Source organism: Hordeum vulgare, chromosome 2H (genome assembly GCF_904849725.1).
Source record: "Hordeum vulgare subsp. vulgare chromosome 2H, MorexV3_pseudomolecules_assembly, whole genome shotgun sequence".
Taxonomy (NCBI): domain Eukaryota; kingdom Viridiplantae; phylum Streptophyta; class Magnoliopsida; order Poales; family Poaceae; genus Hordeum; species Hordeum vulgare.
The window spans coordinates 9,089,024-9,099,776 of NC_058519.1; positions in this window are offsets into that span (position 1 = coordinate 9,089,024).

The window sequence follows — 10,753 nt, forward strand, 5'->3', positions numbered from 1 at the left end:
ATGTTCCACGTGGCATGAACTGCGAAACAATTTCCACATTGTCTTAACTGCGTACCAAAACTCGTAACTCAGATATTCATTTCCATGATCATATCGTAGACAGTTTATCCTCTTGTTACGACGAACTTCACTCTGAAACGGATTTGAACTTTTCAACATTTCAGACTTGTGATTCATTAAGTAAATACTCATGTATCTACTCAAATCGTCAGTGAAGTAAGAACATAATGATATCCACTGCGTGCCTCAGCACCCATTGGACTGCATACATCAAAATGTATCACTTCCAACAAGTTACTATCTTATTTCATCTCAATGAAAACAAGGCCTTGCTCATGTGGTATGATTTGCATGTCACTAGTGATTCGAAATCAGGTGAGTACAAAGATCCATCAGCATGGAGCCTCTTCATGCAATTTATACTAACATGACTCAAGCGGCAGTGCCACAAGTAAGTGGTACTATCATCATCAACTCGTATCTTTTGGCACCAATATCATGAACATGTGTAACACTACGATCGAGATTCAATAAACCATTGAAGGTGATTATTCAAGAAAATAGAGTAACCATTATTCTCCTTAAATGAATAATCGTATTGCAATAAACACGATCCAATCATGTTCATGCTTAACGCAAGCACCAAATAACAATTATTTAGGTTTAACACCAATCCCGATGGTAGAGGGAGCGTGCGACGTTTGATCATATCAACCTTGGAAACACTTCCAACACGTATCGTCACCTCGCCTTTAGCTAGTCTCCGTTTATGTCGTAGCTTACATTTTGTGTTACTAATCACTTAGCAACCGAACCGGTATCTAATACCTACATGCTACTAGGAGTACTAGTAAAGTACACATCAACATCATGTATATCAAATACACTTCTTTCGACTTTTGCCAGCCTTCTTATCTACCAAGTATCTAGAGTTGCTCCGCCTCAGTGACTGTTCCCCTCATTACAGAAGCACTTAGTCTCGGGTTTGGGTTTAATCTTGGGTCTCTTCATTAGTGCAGCAACTGTTTTGCCGTTTCACGAAGTATCCCTTCTAGCCCTTGCCCTTCTTGAAACTTAGTGGTTTTACAAACCATCAACCATTGATGCTCCTTCTTGATTTCTACTTTCGCAGTGTCAAACATCGCGAATCACTCAAGGATCATTGTATGTATCCTTGATATGTTATAGTTCATCACGAAGCTCTCACAGCTTGGTGGCAGTGACTTTGGAGAACTATCACTATCTCATCTGGAAGATTAACTCCCACTTGATTCAAGCGATTGTCGTACTCAGACAATCTGAGCACATGCTCAACGATTGAGCCTTTCTCCTTTACTTTGTGGACAAAGAATCTTGTCGGAGGTCTCGTACCTCTTAACAAGGGCACAAGCATGAAATCACAATTTCATCTCTTTAGAACATCACTTATGTTCCTTGACGTTTTACAACGTTTTCGGCGCCTTGCTTCTAAGCCATTGAGTATTTTGTACTGAACTATCGTGTAGTTATCAGAAACGTGTATGTCGGATGTTCACAGCATCCACAGACGACGCTCGAGGTGTAGCACACCGAGTGGTGCATTAAGGACATAAGCCTTCTGTGCAGCAACGAGGACAATCCTCAGTTTTACAGACTTAGTCTGCAAAGTTTGCTACTATCAACTTTCAACTAAATTTTCTCTAGGAACATATAAAAACAGTAGAGCTATAGCGCAGGCTACATCGTAATTCGCAAAGACCATTAGACTATGTTCATGGCAATTAGTTCAATTAATCATATTACTTAAGAACTCCCACTCAAAAAGTACATCTCTCTAGTCATTTGAGTGGTACATGATCCAAATCCACTATCTCAAGTCCGATCATCAGGTGAGTCGAGAATAGTTTCAGTGGTAAGCATCTCTATGCTAATCATATCAACTATACGATTCATGCTCGACCTTTCGATCTCATGTGTTCCGAGGCCATGTCTGCACATGCTAGGCTCATCAAGCTTAACCCGAGTGTTCTGCGTGTGCAACTGTTTTGCACCCGTTGTATGTGAACGTTGAGTCTATCACACCCGATCATCACGTGGTGTCTCGAAACGAAGAACTGTCGCAACGGTGCACAGTCGGGGAGAACACAATTTCGTCTTGAAATTTTAGTGAGAGATCACCTCATAATGCTACCGTCGTTCTAAGCAAAATAAGGTGCATAAAAGGATTAACATCACATGCAATTTATAAGTGACATGATATGGCCATCATCACGTGCTTCTTGATCTCCATCACCAAAGCACCGGCACGATCTTCTTGTCACCGGTGTCACACCATGATCTCCATCAACGTGTCGCCATCGGGGTTGTCGTGCTACTCATGCTATTACTACTAAAACTACATCCTAGCAAAATAGTAAACGCATCTGCAAGCACAAACGTTAGTATAAAGACAACCCTATGGCTCCTGCCGGTTGCCGTACCATCGATGTGCAAGTCGATATTATTTATTACAACATGATCATCTCATACATCCAATATATCACATCACATCGTTGTCCATATCACATCACAAGCATACCCTGCAAAAACAAGTTAGACGTCCTCTAATTTTGTTGTTGCATGTTTTACGTGGTGACCATGGGTATCTAGTAGGATCGCATCTTACTTACGCAAACACCACAACGGAGATATATGAGTTGCTATTTAACCTCATCCAAGGACCTCCTCGGTCAAATCTGATTCAAATAAAGTTGGAGAAACTGACACCCGCCAGTCATCTTTGAGCAACGAAGTTACTCGTAGCGATGAAACCAGTCTCTCGTAAGCGTACGAGTAATGTCGGTCCGAGCCGCTTCGATCCAACAATACCGCGGAATCAAGAAAATACTAAGGAAGGCAGAAAAACGCACATCACCGCCCACAAAAACTTTTGTGTTCTACTCGAGAAGACATCTACGCATGAACCTAGCTCATGATGCCACTGTTGGGGAACGTCGCATGGGAAACAAAAATTTTCCTACGCGCACGAAGACCTATCATGGTGATGTCCATCTACGAGAGGGGATGAGTGATCTACGTACCCTTGTAGATCGTACAGCAGAAGCGTTAGTGAACGCGGTTGATGTAGTGGAACGTCCTCACGTCCCTCGATCCGCCCCGCGAACAATCCCGTGATCAGTCCCACGATCTAGTACCGAACGGACGGCACCTCCGCGTTCAGCACACGTACAGCTCGACGATGATCTCGGCCTTCTTGATCCAGCAAGAGAGACGGAGAGGTAGAAGAGTTCTCCGGCAGCGTGACGGCGCTCCGGAGGTTGGTGATGACCTTGTCTCAGCAGGGCTCCGCCCGAGCTCCGCAGAAACGCGATCTAGAGGAAAAACCGTGGAGGTATGTGGTCGGGCTGCCGTGGAAAAGTCGTCTCAAATCAGCCCTGAAACCTCCGTATATATAGGTGGGAGGGAGGGGAGGAGGCAGCCTCAAAACCTAAAGGTTTGGCCGAAATTGGAGGTGGAGGAGTCCTACTCCAATCCTACTTGGAGTAGGATTCCACCTTCCCACTTGGAAACTCTTTCCACCTTGTGTTTTTTCCTTCTCAAACCTTATGGGCCTTAGTGGGAACTTATTCCAGCCCACTAGGGGCTGGTTTATCTCTTCCCATAGCCCATGAGACCCCTTGGGGCGTGACATCCCTCCCGATGGTCCCCGGCACCCCTCCCGGCACTCCCGGTACACTACCGATGAGCCCGAAACTTTTCCGGTAATGCACGAAAACCTTCCGGTAACCAAATGAGGTCATCCTATATATCAATCTTTGTTTCCGGACCATTCCGGAAACCCTCGTGACGTCCATGATCTCATCCGGGACTCCGAACAACATTCGGTAACCAACCATATAACTCAAATACGCATAAAACAACGTCGAACCTTAAGTGTGCAGACCCTGCGGGTTCGAGAACTATGTAGACATGACCCGAGAGACTCCTCGGTCAATATCCAATAGCGGGACCTAGATGCCCATATTGGATCCTACATATTCTACGAAGATCTTATCGTTTGAACCTCAGTGCCAAGGATTCATATAATCCCGTATGTCATTCCCTTTGTCCTTCGGTATGTTACTTGCCCGAGATTCGATCGTCAGTATCCGCATACCTATTTCAATCTCGTTTACCGGCAAGTCTCTTTACTCGTTCCGTAATACAAGATCCCGTAACTTACACTAAGTCACATTGCTTGCAAGGCTTGTGTGTGATGTTGTATTACCGAGTGGGCCCCGAGATACCTCTCCGTCACACGGAGTGACAAATCCCAGTCTCGATCCATACTAACTCAACGAACACCTTCGGAGATACCTGTAGAGCATCTTTATAGTCACCCAGTTACGTTGCGACGTTTGATACACACAAAGCATTCCTCCGGTGTCCGTGAGTTATATGATCTCATGGTCATAGGAACAAATACTTGACACGCAGAAAACAGTAGCAACAAAATGACACGATCAACATGCTACGTCTATTAGTTTGGGTCTAGTCCATCACATGATTCTCCTAATGATGTGATCCCGTTATCAAGTGACAACACTTGCCCATGGCCAGGAAACATTGACCATCTTTGATCAACGAGCTAGTCAACTAGAGGCTTACTAGGGACAGTGTTTTGTCTATGTATCCACACAAGTATTGTGTTTCCAATCAATACAATTATACCATGGATAATAAACGATTATCATGAACTAAGAAATATAATAATAACTAATTTATTATTGCCTCTAGGGCATATTTCCAACAGTCTCCCACTTGCACTAGAGTCAATAATCTAGTTCACATCACCATGTGATTCCAACGAATCCAACACCCATATAGTTATGGGGTCTGATCACGTCTTGCTCGTGAGAGAGGTTTTAGTCAACGGTTATGAAACTTTCAGATCCGTGCGTTCTTTACAAATCTTTATGTCATCTTATAGATGCTGCTACTACGTGCTATTCGGAAATGCTCCAAATATCTACTCTACTATATGAATCCGTTTCACTACTCATAGTTATTCGGATTAGTGTCAAAGCTTGCATCGACGTAACCCTTTACGACGAACTCTTTAACCAGCTCCATAATCGAGAAAAAATCCTTAGTCCATTTGTTACTAAGGATAATTTTTGACCGCTGCTAGTGATTCAATCATGGATCACTCTCTGTACCTCTCAACAGACTTTGAGTCAAGGCACACATCAGGTGCGGTACACAGCATGGCATACTTTAGATTCTACGGCTAAGGCATAGAAGACGACCTTCGTCTATTCTCTTTATTCTGCCGTGGTCGGGTTTTGAGTCTTACTCAAATTCACACCTCACAACGCAACCAAGAACTCTTTCTTCGCTGATCTATTTTGAACTCCTTCAAAAACTTGTCAAGGCATGCATCTTGTTGAAACTTCTATTAAGCGCTTTCGATCTATCTCCATAGATCTTTGATGCTCAACGTTCAAGTAGCGCAATCCAGGTATTCCTTTGAAAAACTCCTTTCAAACAACCTTGTATGCTTGACAGAAATTCTACATTACTTCTGATCCATAATATGTCAACCACATATACTTATCAGAAATTCTATAGTGCTCCCACTCACTTCTTTATAAATACAAGTTTCTCATAAACCTTGTACACACCCAAAATCTTTGATCATCTCATCAAAGTGTATATTCCAACTCCGAGATGCTTGCACCAGTCCATTGAAGGATCACTGGAGCTTGCATACTTGCTAGTATCTTTAGGATCGACAAAACCTTCTGGTTGTATCACATACAATGTTTGCTCAAGAAAACCGTCGAGGAAACAATGTTTTGACATCCTACGTGCAATATTTCATAAATAATGCATCAAGAACTAACATAATTCTAACAGACCTTTAGCATCGCTATGAGTGAGAAAGTCTCATCATAGTCAACTGTTTGATCTTGTCGAAAACATCTTTGCGACAAGTCGAGCTTTTCTTAATAGTGACTTGTCACCATCATTGTCTGTCTTCCTTTCAAAGATCCATCTTTACTCAATAGTCTTATGACCATCAAGTAGTTCTTCCAAAGTCTACACTTTGTTTTCATACATGGATCCTCTCTCGGATTTCATGGCTTCCAGCCATTTGTCGGAATCCGGGCCCACCATCGCTTTCTCCATAACTCGTAGGTTCACTGTTGCTCAACAACATGACCTCCAAGACAGGGTTACCGTACCACTCTGCAGTAGTACGCGACCTTGTCGACCTACGAGGCTTGTAGTAACTTGATCCGATGCTTGATGATCACCATCATCAGCTTCCACTTCAATTGGTGTAGGCGCCAAAAGAACAACTTCCTGCGCCCTGCTACACAGTGGTTGAAGTGATGGTTCAATAACCTCATCAAGTTCTACTACCCTCCCACTCAATTCTTTCGAGAGAAACCTTTCCTCGAGAAAGGATCCGCTTCTAGAAACAAACACTTTGCTTTTGGATCTGAGATAGGAGATGTACCCAACTGTTTTGGATATCCTATGAAGATGCATTTATCCGCTTTGGGTTCGAGCTTATCACACTGAAACTTTTTCACATAAGTGTCGAAACCCCAAACTTTCAAGAAACGAAAGTTTAGATTTCTCTAAACCTCAGTCTATACTGTGTCATCTCAACGGAAATACGCGGTGCCCTATTTAAAGTGAGTGCGGTTGTCTCTAATGCATAACCCATAAACGATAGTGGTAATTCGATAAGAGACATCATAGTATGCACCATACCAAATAGTGCGTGGCTATGACGTTCAGACACATCATCACACTATGATGTTCCACGTGGCATGAACTGCGAAACAATTTCCACATTGTCTTAACTGCGTACCAAAACTCGTAACTCAGATATTCATTTCCATGATCATATCGTAGACAGTTTATCCTCTTGTTACGACGAACTTCACTCTGAAACGGATTTGAACTTTTCAACATTTCAGACTTGTGATTCATTAAGTAAATACTCATGTATCTACTCAAATCGTCAGTGAAGTAAGAACATAATGATATCCACTGCGTGCCTCAGCACCCATTGGACTGCATACATCAAAATGTATCACTTCCAACAAGTTACTATCTTATTTCATCTCAATGAAAACAAGGCCTTGCTCATGTGGTATGATTTGCATGTCACTAGTGATTCGAAATCAGGTGAGTACAAAGATCCATCAGCATGGAGCCTCTTCATGCAATTTATACTAACATGACTCAAGCGGCAGTGCCACAAGTAAGTGGTACTATCATCATCAACTCGTATCTTTTGGCACCAATATCATGAACATGTGTAACACTACGATCGAGATTCAATAAACCATTGAAGGTGATTATTCAAGAAAATAGAGTAACCATTATTCTCCTTAAATGAATAATCGTATTGCAATAAACACGATCCAATCATGTTCATGCTTAACGCAAGCACCAAATAACAATTATTTAGGTTTAACACCAATCCCGATGGTAGAGGGAGCGTGCGACGTTTGATCATATCAACCTTGGAAACACTTCCAACACGTATCGTCACCTCGCCTTTAGCTAGTCTCCGTTTATGTCGTAGCTTACATTTTGTGTTACTAATCACTTAGCAACCGAACCGGTATCTAATACCTACATGCTACTAGGAGTACTAGTAAAGTACACATCAACATCATGTATATCAAATACACTTCTTTCGACTTTTGCCAGCCTTCTTATCTACCAAGTATCTAGAGTTGCTCCGCCTCAGTGACTGTTCCCCTCATTACAGAAGCACTTAGTCTCGGGTTTGGGTTTAATCTTGGGTCTCTTCATTAGTGCAGCAACTGTTTTGCCGTTTCACGAAGTATCCCTTCTAGCCCTTGCCCTTCTTGAAACTTAGTGGTTTTACAAACCATCAACCATTGATGCTCCTTCTTGATTTCTACTTTCGCAGTGTCAAACATCGCGAATCACTCAAGGATCATTGTATGTATCCTTGATATGTTATAGTTCATCACGAAGCTCTCACAGCTTGGTGGCAGTGACTTTGGAGAACTATCACTATCTCATCTGGAAGATTAACTCCCACTTGATTCAAGCGATTGTCGTACTCAGACAATCTGAGCACATGCTCAACGATTGAGCCTTTCTCCTTTACTTTGTGGACAAAGAATCTTGTCGGAGGTCTCGTACCTCTTAACAAGGGCACAAGCATGAAATCACAATTTCATCTCTTTAGAACATCACTTATGTTCCTTGACGTTTTACAACGTTTTCGGCGCCTTGCTTCTAAGCCATTGAGTATTTTGTACTGAACTATCGTGTAGTTATCAGAAACGTGTATGTCGGATGTTCACAGCATCCACAGACGACGCTCGAGGTGTAGCACACCGAGTGGTGCATTAAGGACATAAGCCTTCTGTGCAGCAACGAGGACAATCCTCAGTTTTACAGACTTAGTCTGCAAAGTTTGCTACTATCAACTTTCAACTAAATTTTCTCTAGGAACATATAAAAACAGTAGAGCTATAGCGCAGGCTACATCGTAATTCGCAAAGACCATTAGACTATGTTCATGGCAATTAGTTCAATTAATCATATTACTTAAGAACTCCCACTCAAAAAGTACATCTCTCTAGTCATTTGAGTGGTACATGATCCAAATCCACTATCTCAAGTCCGATCATCAGGTGAGTCGAGAATAGTTTCAGTGGTAAGCATCTCTATGCTAATCATATCAACTATACGATTCATGCTCGACCTTTCGATCTCATGTGTTCCGAGGCCATGTCTGCACATGCTAGGCTCATCAAGCTTAACCCGAGTGTTCTGCGTGTGCAACTGTTTTGCACCCGTTGTATGTGAACGTTGAGTCTATCACACCCGATCATCACGTGGTGTCTCGAAACGAAGAACTGTCGCAACGGTGCACAGTCGGGGAGAACACAATTTCGTCTTGAAATTTTAGTGAGAGATCACCTCATAATGCTACCGTCGTTCTAAGCAAAATAAGGTGCATAAAAGGATTAACATCACATGCAATTTATAAGTGACATGATATGGCCATCATCACGTGCTTCTTGATCTCCATCACCAAAGCACCGGCACGATCTTCTTGTCACCGGTGTCACACCATGATCTCCATCAACGTGTCGCCATCGGGGTTGTCGTGCTACTCATGCTATTACTACTAAAACTACATCCTAGCAAAATAGTAAACGCATCTGCAAGCACAAACGTTAGTATAAAGACAACCCTATGGCTCCTGCCGGTTGCCGTACCATCGATGTGCAAGTCGATATTATTTATTACAACATGATCATCTCATACATCCAATATATCACATCACATCGTTGTCCATATCACATCACAAGCATACCCTGCAAAAACAAGTTAGACGTCCTCTAATTTTGTTGTTGCATGTTTTACGTGGTGACCATGGGTATCTAGTAGGATCGCATCTTACTTACGCAAACACCACAACGGAGATATATGAGTTGCTATTTAACCTCATCCAAGGACCTCCTCGGTCAAATCTGATTCAAATAAAGTTGGAGAAACTGACACCCGCCAGTCATCTTTGAGCAACGAAGTTACTCGTAGCGATGAAACCAGTCTCTCGTAAGCGTACGAGTAATGTCGGTCCGAGCCGCTTCGATCCAACAATACCGCGGAATCAAGAAAATACTAAGGAAGGCAGAAAAACGCACATCACCGCCCACAAAAACTTTTGTGTTCTACTCGAGAAGACATCTACGCATGAACCTAGCTCATGATGCCACTGTTGGGGAACGTCGCATGGGAAACAAAAATTTTCCTACGCGCACGAAGACCTATCATGGTGATGTCCATCTACGAGAGGGGATGAGTGATCTACGTACCCTTGTAGATCGTACAGCAGAAGCGTTAGTGAACGCGGTTGATGTAGTGGAACGTCCTCACGTCCCTCGATCCGCCCCGCGAACAATCCCGTGATCAGTCCCACGATCTAGTACCGAACGGACGGCACCTCCGCGTTCAGCACACGTACAGCTCGACGATGATCTCGGCCTTCTTGATCCAGCAAGAGAGACGGAGAGGTAGAAGAGTTCTCCGGCAGCGTGACGGCGCTCCGGAGGTTGGTGATGACCTTGTCTCAGCAGGGCTCCGCCCGAGCTCCGCAGAAACGCGATCTAGAGGAAAAACCGTGGAGGTATGTGGTCGGGCTGCCGTGGAAAAGTCGTCTCAAATCAGCCCTGAAACCTCCGTATATATAGGTGGGAGGGAGGGGAGGAGGCAGCCTCAAAACCTAAAGGTTTGGCCGAAATTGGAGGTGGAGGAGTCCTACTCCAATCCTACTTGGAGTAGGATTCCACCTTCCCACTTGGAAACTCTTTCCACCTTGTGTTTTTTCCTTCTCAAACCTTATGGGCCTTAGTGGGAACTTATTCCAGCCCACTAGGGGCTGGTTTATCTCTTCCCATAGCCCATGAGACCCCTTGGGGCGTGACATCCCTCCCGATGGTCCCCGGCACCCCTCCCGGCACTCCCGGTACACTACCGATGAGCCCGAAACTTTTCCGGTAATGCACGAATACCTTCCGGTAACCAAATGAGGTCATCCTATATATCAATCTTCGTTTCCGGACCATTCCGGAAACCCTCGTGACGTCCATGATCTCATCCGGGACTCCGAACAACATTCGGTAACCAACCATATAACTCAAATACGCATAAAACAACGTCGAACCTTAAGTGTGCAGACCCTGCGGGTTCGAGAACTATGTAGACATGACCCGAGAGACTC